Source organism: Bombyx mandarina, chromosome 12 (assembly GCF_030267445.1).
Source record: "Bombyx mandarina strain Sakado chromosome 12, ASM3026744v2".
In the NCBI taxonomy this organism is placed as follows: domain Eukaryota; kingdom Metazoa; phylum Arthropoda; class Insecta; order Lepidoptera; family Bombycidae; genus Bombyx; species Bombyx mandarina.
Genome location: NC_143219.1, coordinates 13867261 through 13881393, shown reverse-complemented (window position 1 = coordinate 13881393; position 14133 = coordinate 13867261). Strand labels below are relative to the sequence as shown.

Below are 14133 nucleotides of genomic sequence, written 5' to 3'. Positions count from 1 at the left end.
GGGCAGCCGTTGTAACTATACTGCGACCTTAGAACTTATATCTCAAGGTGGGTGGCGCATTTACGTTGTAGATGTCTATGGGCTGCAGTAACCACTTAATATCAGGTGGGCTGTAGAGTTCGTCCAATCATCTCAGCAATAAAAAAAATAAAAAAAATTGGAAACCGAACTATATTTTGATAATGGTGATTGTCGTATGGATATAGGCCGAATTGATAATATTATTGTCATTATCATGAGTCTTTTAAACATGTGCAAATTTTCAAGTTTAACGTATATCTTAAAGTTACATACATTATAATAAATACCGACTAAGTAAATAATAAAAATGCTATAATTAAACATAATAATTTTCCGTAATTTTTTCGCATATCATTTTACATTGACTGGAAGGTCAAGCTCATAAAAAGCCTTGTGCTTAGCAATTTATCGACGTGAGTACAATGTAAGTAAGATCTAGTCTAAATGGGCTGAGTGGTAAGAAGTGAATTCTGGCGCCATGGTCAACACACTTGATTACCGTGAACTTTGAGATATATTGTTTTTTTTATTGCCATTGTAGGCAGACGAGCATACGGCCCACCTGATGATAGTGGTTACCGTCGCTCATGGACCTCCGCAATGCCAGGGGCAGAACCGAGTCGCTGCCTACCGTTAAAACCGTACAGTATATCTATTGAATTGCGTCACTATGAGTAACCATCCTCTTATCTAGTTTTGCCGCGAACAAGTCATGCATTCGAATTAGTACTATAGCACAGAGATAATAAAATACAAATTTAAACTTTACCACCGCCCCTCAAGGTATTCAAAATGTGATGTGTTTGGCAATAAAAATACATTTTCAAAGATAATACTGTGTTTATCACTATACAATATGAATAACAAAAACGCACACATTACCGATGATCGTGATGACGAAATCTGTTCCTCCGGTATACATGTGTAGTACATACATACAATATACTTTTCGTGGCTCTATTCATTCGTGCTCTTAATCGGATTAAGTTGAAACATAATCGGATTAAGTTGTTGTGGGCACTTCAAGCGTGTCCAAGGAAGGGTTTCGTCAAAGCATGACAAACGGCACGCGAGTGCTCTCAACATATCTAATTATATCGTCGTGGCCTAAAGGATAAGACGTCTGGTGCATTCGTATGTAGCGATGCACCGGTGTTCGAATCCCGCAGGCGGTTACCAATTTTTCTAATGAAATACGTACTCGACAAATATTCACGATTGACTTCCACGGTGAAGGAATAACATCGTGTAATAAAAATCAAAACCCGCAAAATTATAATTTGCGTAATTACTTCTTGTAAGTCCGCGCGGGTAGGTACCACCACCCTGCCTATTTCTGCCGTGAAGCAGTAATGCGTTTCGGTTTGAAGGGCGGGGCAGCCGTTTTAACTACACTGAGACCTTAGAACTTATATCTCAAGGTGTAGGTAGATGTTTATGGGCTCCAGTACCCAATTAACACCAGGTGGGCTGTGAGCTAGTCCATCCATATAAGCCAAAAATAATAATCACAAATAGTCAGAGGCGAGAAGTTCGCTTATTTCACTCCCTTCAAATGGTTGTTTCATGATTAAACCTGGCAATATAGTATAGCGGCCTGTACTTAGCCAATAATATATAGGTATAGTTCAGTGTGAGCATGTCCATAACAATGTATGGTGTGCAATATTGTTGTGCTATGAGCTATATACTATATGCTATTATATTATAGCGTAGTCTGAAAGCAGTTTAAGTAACCGTAAATATAAATGAACAAAATGGCTTAAATCTACACGTCTCATTTACTAATTCATTCACACTCCTAATTAAAAAACATCTTCCACGAAACCTCTAGCATAAATCGAGACTTTCTAAATTAACAACAAAAAAAAGGAACACACTATATATATTGTAATCTTCTTCTTCTTTGTCTTATGACCACTAAGCGGGGTCGGCACAGCGAATTTTTCTATTCCATTTTCTTCTATCGGCCGTTATCTCGACACTCACTCCTTTCTCTCTCTCATATCGTCATTCACATACTCCATACATGTCTTCTTCGGTCGACCTCTTCCACCGCTACCTAGCAATACCATTTCGATAGATCTCCTAGTCACTTGCATCTCCTCTCTACGCATGTCCGTACCACGCTAACCGCTCTTTAATTTGTCAATTACCAGGGCTACTTTCACACTTCCTCTAATATACTCATTCCTTATCTTGTCGATTCTTGTCACTCCACACATCCATCTCAACATTTGCATCTATGCCGCATGCACTCCTTTTTCATGCTTTACTTTCGTCGCCCAACATTCAGATCCATACAGCACGACAGGTCTAATGATCGTTTTGTAAATTCTCGAGCTTAAAATGCATTCTACGATCGCATGCTGTATATATAATAGTATCTTAAAAATACACAAGTTTACCTTCACATTTTGAAAGCTAGACTAGAAATAGTTTCTATACAGCTAAATCTAATTAATACTGCATTGCAATGTAGTCTGAGTTTTGACTCCGAAGCTGCCTCGTTTATTTTTTCTAAAGCCTTACTTTGGCTTAAACGAATTACAAAAGTCATCATGATTTAAATGCCACCATTCGTCTCAAGGCATGAGGTTGGTATCCCGAGCAATTTGTATAGCGAGTGTCAGTCCCGCCTTCCAAATCTTAGACCATCAATCCGCATCATTGTTTTTTTTATAATGCCTAGATAGGTGGACGAGCTCACGGCCCACCTGGTGTTAAGTTGTTACCGGAGCCCATAGACACTTACGACCTAAATACCGCCACCCACCTCGAGACACGAGTTCTTAGGTTTTAGTTTTTCCAGTACAACGGCTGCCCCGCCCTTCAAACCGAAACTCATTACTGCGTCACAGTAGAAATAGGCAGGGTGGTGGCACCTACCCGCGCGGACTCACAAGATGTCCTACCACCAGTAAAGATTGCAGAAACAATAGGAGTAGGTCATCGTATGAGACCACAGTGCGCTCGATCCAGTAAATGAAATACTTGAGAGAAAATCTAAGTTTCTATTGCATTAGTACAAGAAGAACCTTCGAATCACATTAATGAATGTTTCGGAATATTACAATTTAATTCAAGCAATTCTAAGCACTTCTAATTTTTGTATCATCGTGTAATTATGAATTGGAAAAAGACAGTTGGGTACCGGCAACAAAAAGAAAGTACTTGAGAAGCATATCTATTAAGCTAAAGCGGTTATTCACTTTTTACTGGTTGTATGTAGAGCGTATCGGAAGCCCTCACAGTTAGGTATTATCATCTTGTGTATTACTTTACAATACAATACTACACAAATGGGGCTTCTTCATCCTCCTCCTGTCCCAAGGTTAGTCTGGTCAAAGAAGTTCATCTTGCAATACGCCAAGAATGAAAACAAATTAAAAATACATCAAGACAATTTGTAATAATTAATAGAAATAAATATAGCTTTTTGTTTATTTGAATTTCACGGTATATCTCTGTCGGAATACACTTTGGCAATAAACAACATAATAAAATCCTTAAGCAACGTTTTACTGCGAAATAGTTTTGACGTATAGGAACGACATTGAGATTTTAGAAACATATAAGTATATAACAGCACCACGATTGCAACAATTTCCCATTCAAAAACAAAATTAGTAATAGTAGTAAATACATAGGTTATTAAATAATGAATGAAGGTACTTTTGAATGAAAAAATAGCTCGTTTGTATTGAAGTTTTTTAACCTAGAGTCTTTGCCAATATTGTCAAGTTTATTTATTTTATTTTTTATTTATTCCTTATACGAATGAACTCGCTCGCCTTCCAGGTGGTTACCAGGAGACCGCGAATTGGCAAACGTTGTGCAGGATGCCTTCAGGCTCGGTGGAATGATGATCTATGCAGGGCGACTGCCAAGAGCTGGATAAGAGAAGTTGTGCTCAAGGGCGTGCATTTGCTATAGACTGATGATGATGATGATAGCACAACGTGACTACCACCACCCACATTACGTTATTTTAATCCATTTTAAAAGGGTATTCTGAATTTGGACCGTACGTTTTTGGCATAAGTTTTCGAACAAAAACGTTTGTTCTCTGTCGCTTACGACATGCTTTTACGGAATCTCTCTTGGAAGTCTTGAAGTGACCACGGGTTGATAGTTGAGAAGCCCAGTGTCCAGTGCCAGTTTTTTTTACATAAACGATTTTCGTAAATATCTGCAGGTATTTGTATAGATTTTTGCCCTTTTTCTAATAATGATCGCGACGTATTCGTAATAAATCCAATTTGAAAAGTTGAAACTGAGTTACGGAGGAGCGCTTCGAGACATTAATAGACAGACCGGTAATACTGGTACGCGAACCACAAGAACGTGCGTTTGATAATTCTATAGTCGTTAGTAGTAGTTATATAGTAGTAGTATATATTAATTTATTATTTGATTTATTATAATATTGTATGTATTTATGGTAATTTATATTTTATGTATTAATTTATTTTATATTATTTGCTCGTATAATAAGCATAGTTAGTATACTGCATAATAGTATGAAATCAATTTTCCTTTAGTTCATCAACCAATGCACCTACTGTGTTATTGTCTGCATCACCCTTAGTCCACGGGTAGAGAAAGCCAATTATATTAAGGTATTAAGTACGCGACTGTACAATACTCGTAATACATACATGAAGTATAAGAAAGTCGTCGTGGCCTAAAGGATAAGACGTCCGGTGCATTCACGTTGAGCGATGCACGGGGTGTTCGAATCCCAGGCGGGTACCAATTTTTCTACGTACTCAACAAATGTTCACTATTGACTTCCACGGTGAAGGAATAACATCGTGTAATAAAGAACAAACCCGCAAATTTTAATTTGTGTAAGTACTGGTGGTAGGACCTCTAGTGAATCCGCGCGGGAAGGTACCACCACCCTGCATATTTCTGCCGTGAAGCAGTAATGCGTTTCGGTTTGAAGTGTAGAGCAGCTGTTGTAACTATACTTGTAACCTTAGGACTTATATATCAAGGTGGGTGGCGCATTTACGTCGTAGATGTCTATGGGCTCCAGTAACCACTTAGCACCAGGTGGGCTATGAGCTCGTCCACCGATTTAAGCAATAAAAAATAGAAAATAAAGGTATGACGTGTTGTCTTGATAAAAGTCTTTAACAAAAGACTTTTTTTTGTTGCTTCCCTATCTGCTAGTAACCCTGACCATTCTGGCTTCACCATGACCGGTGTGCGAGTTCAGGGGGCTCAACCTGAAAGACTGTATTAGCATCTGCCCTAGCAAGAGCAGTGCTTCGCCAAATCTACGCGGCGAAGAAATCGCGATCCACTGAAAATCGAGGGCGAAATAAAAGACAATCATTTCACATCCATTAGGTATAGCCGTAAACAATAATAGTAATATCGAATTAGCGCGTTCCACATGCAATCGCCCACTGAGTTTCTCGCCGGATCTTCGCAGTGGGTCGCATTTGCGATCGGGTGGTAGATTCTGCGAAGCACTGCTCTTGCTAGGGCTAGTGTTAGCAAATTCTCTCAAGTTGAACCCGTGAGCTCACCTACCCGTCCGCGAAGCCTCTGAGGCTACCAGCGAATAGGCAGAGAGGGAAAGAAACAGACGATCAATTCTCTCGTTTTAATAAGGGAATGATCGTGGAAATTTACGCATTACGTTATATTGCCCCTAATTTTATTTACAAGCTAAAGGAATAAGATCAGTTTAAGCTTAACTAAACATATAGGATGTGCAACCTTTATTGAAAAGGATTACCTTATGTGATAAAACATCGTTACGTTCGATCGTCAATTACTAACTTCTTAAAGAAAATATATTTAACAATGAGGTCTGTGCCAACAAAAGCTTATACGAGTATATAAAACTGTAAAATAAAGAGTCCTTTGTATGGCCCAAGCTTTCGAGGTCATAAAAACAAAGGTATGACTTTTTTTTTTTTAAAAGCATTTCAACCAAATCTTGAGTAATCTAAATCGCAAATAATATAAAATTAAACTTACAAAATAAGATTAATTTTTGTACGGAGAATCCAACACAAGCGAACATATTTTCCCTGGCGTGAACGTTTATAATATACCCGTGACTTTGAAAAAAAGACCTTATGCCAAAGACAAGAAGCTGTATTACTCTTGTATTTTTACGCCAAAGAAAACCTTGTAAAAATAATTAGGCATATAACAGTAAAAACATACTTAAATATCACAGAATAATTTTACTAAAAGTAGTGGAGGGCTATGCAATGCCATATTTCACTCAAAGGAACATTGGTATTTTCAATTTTTTTCCTTATTACAAGATTACAATATACATGGATCATATACTTTATAATGGTGTTTTTGTGGTATTTACCGATGAATTTACTGATAGTTGACGTCTTGTGAGTCCGCACGGGATGGTATCACCACCTGTTTAGCTCTGCCGTGAAGACATAATACTTTTTTTGGGATTTGAAGGATGGGACTGTCTTTGTACTGTAAAAAGAGAAACTTGGAAGTTCAACTTGTTATATTCAAAGTAATTACGATTTACGATGTAATTGACTACACTGTAATTATGTTAAATTGTAATTTACTTATTTTGCAATTAAATACATTGTATTCGATTACTATATCGTATCGATTAATCAGATTACATTGTAATTAAATTATTTTGCAGTTTAATTACTAATTAGATTACAAAAGTAACTAGTTACGCCCATCACTGCTTGGAACTCATGTCTCAAGGTGGTTGGTGGCATTCACGTTGTTGATGTCTACCGGCTCCGTTGACCACTTAACGCCAGATTAACCGTGAGCTGGTCGACTGATTTAATCAAAAACAAGAATACATGAGTACCTACATAAAAATAAAAAGAGATTGCTTTTTTTTTAAACGCAAAAGACCAGTAAAATTTATTCATCGTTAAGTAGGTATTCGTGGAAGTATTCGTGCAAATTCATCGAAATACCGCAATGTATCCCGCAAAATCAAAGTGAGGCTGGTACGTGCATTGGTCTTCTCAATTTTTCTTTATGGCGCCGAATCCTGGACGATAACACGAAATGAGAGGGCAAAGATCGACGCTTTTGAAATGTGGTGTTGGAGACGGATGTTGCGAATTCCATGGACAGCACGCCGGATCAACCTAGCCATTCTGAAGGAGCTCGGTATTGCCACAAGGCTGTCCGCTATCTACGTCCAACGTATTCTCACATACTTCGGCCACATCGCTCGTAGAGGCCCCGATAACTTAGAAAAGCTGATAGTAGTAGGTCAGGTTAACGGGAGAAGGTCACGCGGACGCTCACCTATCCGCTGGTCTGATCTGGTAAAGACGCTCACCGGCCTGCCAATAACCGAGGCTATAAACACCGCGGAGGACATGAAGACGTGAGGAAGCATTGTGCATCGAGTGGCCCACATTTCAAATTAGACACGACCTTCAGCAATGAAGAGATCAGAAGAAGAAGAAGTATTCGTGCATATAATTTTACATCGGCAGCGGCTACCAGTTTTTCTAAGTCGCCAGATCTCAATTGACGAGGTATTATCATACACCGACCGCAATCATCACACAAACTCAACGCTCAGCTCCGTACTGAACACGTTTGCAGTAATTTCAATTATAACAAGCACAGCAATAAACATTTATAGAAACAACAAAGCATCAGGTCATCGCTCTCATTAACTCGAAGTTCCGTTAGGGGTCTAATCGAAATACAAAAGAAATTTTACTCACATTTACATACTCAAATAAACAGGGGCTAATGTACAGGGCAAATATACATGGGGCTTTACGCGGTTACCAGAGCCAACAGACGTGACAAAATGACCTTCAACATGAGGTCCAAGTTTCTATAACGGTATAACGGTTATTTTAGCCTTGGAGCCGGTACGCGTGGCTCCTTCGTTGCAGCAACAGCCAGGTTGGAGGTACTTACTTGTGTGGGTTTACAAAGCCCTACCTACCATCAGTATAAATAGGTACGCGATACGCCTACACGCCAACGAAAGGATACAAAAACCATATACATATTATATAATGGTCGTGGATAACGATTTAAGTAATATTAAGAAATTATTTTGATTATTATTTTAAATGATACCTACGATGTTGTTTTGATAAATATCACAAAAATGTAGTGTAAACGCCGTAATGCCAGAGCATAAAATGGCGGTACGTGGACAGTCGCGTCAACACGTCCTTACGAATCCATCAGATCCAATAACCCATGCATTAACCCTAGGAGTAGGGTAGCCCCCGGTAGCCGTAGTCGTCGAACTAGGCAAAGAGTTAGACATACAACCTAACCTAAACATCAGCCCGTTGAGTTCTCGCCGGATCTTCTCAGCGGGTCGCGATTCCGATCCGGTAGTAGATTCATTCGCGAAGCAGCTACTCTTGAGTTGTTAGGTCTCCTTTGGAGGCGCTCTGGTAGCTGTTAGCAAATCCCACCCCTCCTGGCTGAGCCCTTGCCCCCCACCTGCCTTAGTAAAACTGGAAAGGCTTCTGGGCCCCCAGTAATCTCTCAAACATCAGTCAGTCGATAAGTTAGAACGAAACTGTCGGTTTACCCGTCATTGGGCAAGTTATTTTTTGAGAGTTTTAATGGTATTCAAAAGATTTTACTGACTTTTATTGCAATAAACTGACTTCTACCGAATACGAATGATGACGGATCTGCCGCTCAGCCATCCCTGGCGCCGTCATGCATATTATGCCATAACACTTTGTCCTGGATTCAGCCTTTAATCAATGTACCCTGTGGTACCGACGCCTAGACAAAATTGACTTTAATTACATAGATAATGATATTTTCATGACCACCCGATCTATATAGACTAAAGTACTTAGTGCATATATAATTAAAATTACTTTTGTTTTACATTATTTTAGTAACGGGTTTACTGTTAAGTAAAAGTAAGCCGTAGGTCTCAGTCTTCCGTGACCAATAAAGCTAAGCAATAAAAAATAAAAAAGACCACGAAAACTGTGTAAAGTATTCTAAAAAAGGAAATAATAAAATGAAAACAATGAGCGTGAGATTAAACCGTAAAAAATAGTCTTAATTAAGTCTATGACCCGCGATTATCGTAGAAAATCCTAGACTTTAGAAATTTAATTATTTTTTTTATTTTTAAGAATTATTATTATATTATAATACTTTGTGTATTAATTGTATGTATATTTACGGAGATATGTATGTGTGTATGTATGTGTACATATATGTATATGTATTTCGTTTTAGTTCGTTTCCAAATGATTCTTGTCCACCTAATGGTTGTCTGGAAGAGATCGCTCTTAGCGATAAGACCGCCAATTGTACTTTTTTGTGTTTAATGTATCGCACTGTTTTTTCTCTCTCTCTCTCTCTCTCTCTCGACATTTCGCTTCATACGCGACATTTGTCTGTGTAACCAAGCACATCATTTCGGATCGTCCCGATCCACTAATGGTGCTTTTAGGTACCTCAAGCACCGGTCATCGTTCTCGTCGAACCCGTCGCTTGCGACGAAGGGCTCGACGAGTAAATTAACCCACAGACACAGCCCACTGAGTTTCTCGTCGGATCTTCTCAGTGGGTCGCGTTTCCGATCCGGTGGTAGATTCTGCGAAGCACGGCTCTTGCTAGGGTTCGTGTTAGCAACGTCGTCAGGTTTGAGCCCCGTGAGCTCACCTACTAGTTAAGGTTCCGCTGAAATAGCCTCTCAAGGCTATCAGCTTAGGAAGCTAGGAAAAAAAAACTTTGTAATTAAAGGTGCGTTTTATTTGGTGTTAGCATCAAGTGTTCGATGTTTTTAATTGAATTTCAATTAGGTTTACTCCATTGAAATAGCCGAAGAGGTTTTTGGTTATGATATGTTTTTCAAATTTTAAATTTTACTAGGTTCTCGTGTAATGTAGCAAAAATGTCGCTTAAGCCCATCGCCCCTTGATATGTAGTATTCAAACACGGCTTGCTCGGCTAACCGATCTTTGATTTGACTTTGGTGCGATCAAACTTCAGAGAATAAACCGCTGAGTCAATCAGAAGATTTTCTGAAAATTGCAACTTCGTATTGTATAGGGAAGATAGATTTTTTTTAATTTTTTTTTTGCTTAGATTGTTGGACGAGCTCACAGCCCACCTGGTGTTAAGTGGTTACTGGAGCCCATAGACATCTACAACGTAAATGCGCCACCCACCTTCAGATATAAGTTCTAAGTATAGTTACAACGGCTGCCCCACCCTTCAAGCCAAAACGCATTACTGCTTCACGGCAGAAATAAGCGGGGTGGTGATACCTACCCGTGCGGACTCATAAGAGGTCCTACCACCAGTAGATATCTATAAACAATATGCCAAATTTTGCATTATTCAAAGACGCGAACTCCATTCCTTGACTGGAAAAAGCAATGTAATTAACTACTTGATTACAAAAATATAACAATTCATGTTCTTGTACAACCGAATATAATTGCATTGTTGATAATAATATAATTACTACCATAAGACCAGACGCCTGTTCGCGGGAAAATAATCAATCTGAAACTGACAATTCAAGCGTGTGTTCACTATAGTTTAATTACAAGTGGTTTTATTTATAGCTTATAATAAAACATTCTGAATTGAATGCGAAAATAATGTCTTTTTTTTATTTATTAACTCAGCTGCAGTGTTTAGGTCATCTATCCAAGAATAAATCTAAATCTATACTAATATTATAAAGAGGAAAGATTTGTTTGTTTGTTTGTTTCGAATAGGCTCCGAAACTACTGGACCGATTTGAAAAATTCTTTTTCCATTAGAAGCCGACATTGTCCCTGATGAACATAGGCTACTTTAAAAAAAAAAAAAAAAAATTTTTTTTGGTTTCATGTGTGTTTTAATGTTTCCGAAGCGAAGCGAGGGCGGGTCGCTATGTATTATAAAGACATCCATGATCTGATTTTCGAGTCAAATATTTCAATTTATAAAATGATTCTAAATATTTAACGTTGAAACATATAATATACATAAATTAGTAGTACCTACTCTGAGGAATAGCAGATATCACCTATTCTATTTTGGAATAGTTTGTTACAAGCTATAGGTACCGTCACCCTGCCTATTTCTACCGTGAAACATTCGTTCATTCCTGTTTCAAAGGATTTTTAGACAGGAACCATATGCCTCTGGAATGAACTCCTCTCCACGGTATTACCCGGAGGAATGTCTATATACTAAGCAGCGTTTTGACTGTAACCCTAGCGCTGTTGATGTCGATTAGAGACAAAATAGGTAGCTCCTCGAAGTACCTTCTAATCAACACTAAGACAGACTTTTATCGTGTAAGATCCCCGGGCTTATCATCAGTGGAGTATCCAAAAAGTCGGAAATACGAAATGAATCAAACGATATTGAACCGTAACTGCATTGGCACATGTCACAAAACCTCACCATTAGTTTTCGTTATTTATAATTGTGATTTAAACACCGCATTCGTATCGTTTCAACGTATGCATCATGCATTTGTTACGAAATTCAATTGTGAAATAGTTAGTGCTGGCCTGACATCGGTCGACTTTGACAGAGCAATAAACATAGGGTTTTTATTTCAAAATAATGACATTCGATTAATTTTTAATTACCAGTGAAGGTGAATCGATTTTCGTGTTTCCTTACGGTTTTCAATTATTTTTGATTGGATATTCGGATAAACGATGATAGCTGTGTTTGGCGGAGACCACCAACCATAAGACACCAGTTCGAAATCTCAATAATGTAGCGATTGCTATCATAAAATAAACAAATTATGGCCAAAACCTGAATCGCTATAACGACATTTTCAAAATAGGCTTGCATTTCTTCTGATATGCAAGATTCGAACAACAACGTTCGGAAGATCTTCTCTTCGTCTTAAATGTTATCTTATCTTCCCTTCAAAATTATTTTTATTGCCCGTGTAGGCAGACGACCATACGGCCCACCTGATGGTAAGTGGTTACCGTCGCCCATGGATTTCAGCAATGCCAGGGGCAGAGCCAAGCCGTTGCCTACCGTTACGTTACGTATTTTCAATTTATACAGTTCTGAACATGTACTAATATTTGTGAGTCGTGATGATAGTCTGTCAAACCGTGACATCCTAGATCTACTGTTCTGTCTTCACTATCATTAGCAATAGCAGTAGCCATAATAGCAGTATTTCTATTTTCCTACATTACACCTTAATCCCTGACCTCCAATAACTAAGTACTAAGAAGGGTTATAAGGCTGTGTTATTTTATTTAGCATCTTTAAGAAAGAATTAGAAACTCTGACTTATCATTTAACTATAACTACGACTTCACAGCTTAAGATAAACGACAGCATCCACGTCTAATGACCACGGTACCTGTTGACCACTCGGTGGACTATGGCTGCAAGGGTTCGTGCGAAAACACAATCCAAACTATTTATTTATCACGCGTATCTCTTCCTATTATTTCCTTGTCTAACTTTACGGCAGTAATCATGGGTTCGCTGGGCCTACCATCACACTAATGCAATTGAAACTTCAGTCTTATGTGTCAAGGTCTCGCGGTACCATTCACATTGCTGATAGATAACAGCAACCATCTTAGCATCGAGCTATAAGTCGATCTTATAGAATAATATTTAATAATCGATCATAAATAAAATCTACATGCATAAACGAATTATTATTGCGTGATGCCGTGCTAATGAGTAAACTCTTCACTTTGACTTCAACTAAGCAAATAATTCTGAGGCATCGCCGTCGTATACCGTACAAATATTCCTATAATTCAGGTAAAATTTTATTTTTTTGGCACCGTCATAATACAAAATATATTTTAAGTATTATTTCGCAATTGCAATTAAAAATAGTGAAACACGCGCTAAATAGTTGTGCCAATAGGAACGTTCGTATTTTACTTAAATTAGGATCTTATTATTTAGAGATAAGTCCTCTTTCTAACTCTGAAAGTAACGTCAGTTCAGTCTTTTCTAAGATTGGAACGCGGTTAAATAAACAGTCGGCGAAATATAACACACAGACAATGCATATTTTATGTGCATTTGTTTGGATGAAGATTTCCAATCACAACCGATATGTTTGATAACGTAATCAAAGATAAAAAGTCGAAAACACAGAGGAAGGCTGTGAATCCACTTCCAATATATTAGATTTCACGAGTAAAATTATATTTTTTAATCAAAATACACAAAAGATCTTTACCATAACTTAACGCAACACAAAAACAATAATGCACATGAAACTGTTCCCGCTGGGCCGTTTAAAAAACTCAATGAAGAGGGTTATTCAATTGCGAGTATATATTTTTTTAACGATAAGGAAAAATATTGAACACGGGATTAAACTAAAAAATATCACCATACAAAAATAGTATTTAAGTCAATTTACGTTATTCTCTCGTGTTTGGCTAACGCAACGCGGGAACCGCCCGCTACCGACGCCAATCGAATAAACACTGAACATAGATTAAACACAAAACTGAATGGGTGAGTATTTAATATCTACGCAATGCATTAATGATGGTGACATAGAATGCATCTAAGTTAAATAGAACAGTTTTTTGATTACAAAGCGTGGCAATAATTCAGCCTAATTTATACTATTGTAAACTAGCGATTTGTATCTATGGCGAATATATTTATTTATAATACGAACGTCTCTGAGTTTATTGGCCGAGAAACATGCGCGCGCACGGCTTACGATATACGATTAATTGAATTGAAACATGGTATTGTTGATGATGCCTCAGGGTAGTCTTTTGTCATAATATCATCAACATACGGAAATTGGGGCTGAGAGTTTTAACAAATGTGTATTTTTTTGTTCGTTAACTAGTAATCGTTGACCATGATCGGATTTTATTAAAAAATATGATTTTTATAGTCGCCGCGGCGCCGGGCGTATGAAACCATGGCCTTCTTTTGTATTAAGTGTTTCATTGCAACTTGATGCCTTTTTTTTTTTTTTCGGGCCGGGGGCGAACCTCCTACGAGGTCCCCGCGCCTAGGGGGCGCGCGGGGTATGTGAGACTCAACGATCTGCAGGTGTTGAGAGCAGATCGCGGGCCCAAAGATTTTAGGGCCCACCCACTAAACGACTCCCCTGCACTCTTACACCCGACGTCCGATCTC

At 38.3% G+C, this 14133-nt stretch overlaps 1 protein-coding gene across 5 annotated transcripts in view; it reads right to left on the bottom strand.

Annotated features, from left to right (window-relative positions):
* The window catches only part of LOC114251791 (ATP-binding cassette sub-family G member 1), a 52643-nt gene extending 39174 nt beyond the window's left edge, over positions 1 to 13469 (bottom strand). For 3 of the 5 annotated variants that reach the window (XM_089732112.1, XM_089732117.1, XM_089732113.1), the window contains exon 1: positions 13205 to 13468. The gene's annotated coding sequence lies outside the window, so the exon portion shown is untranslated. Of the gene's footprint in view, positions 1 to 13204 lie in introns of all 5 variants that reach the window. The other 2 variants (XM_089732116.1, XM_089732114.1) reach the window with 2 other exon arrangements.
* Positions 13470 to 14133: the final 664 nt, after the last annotated feature.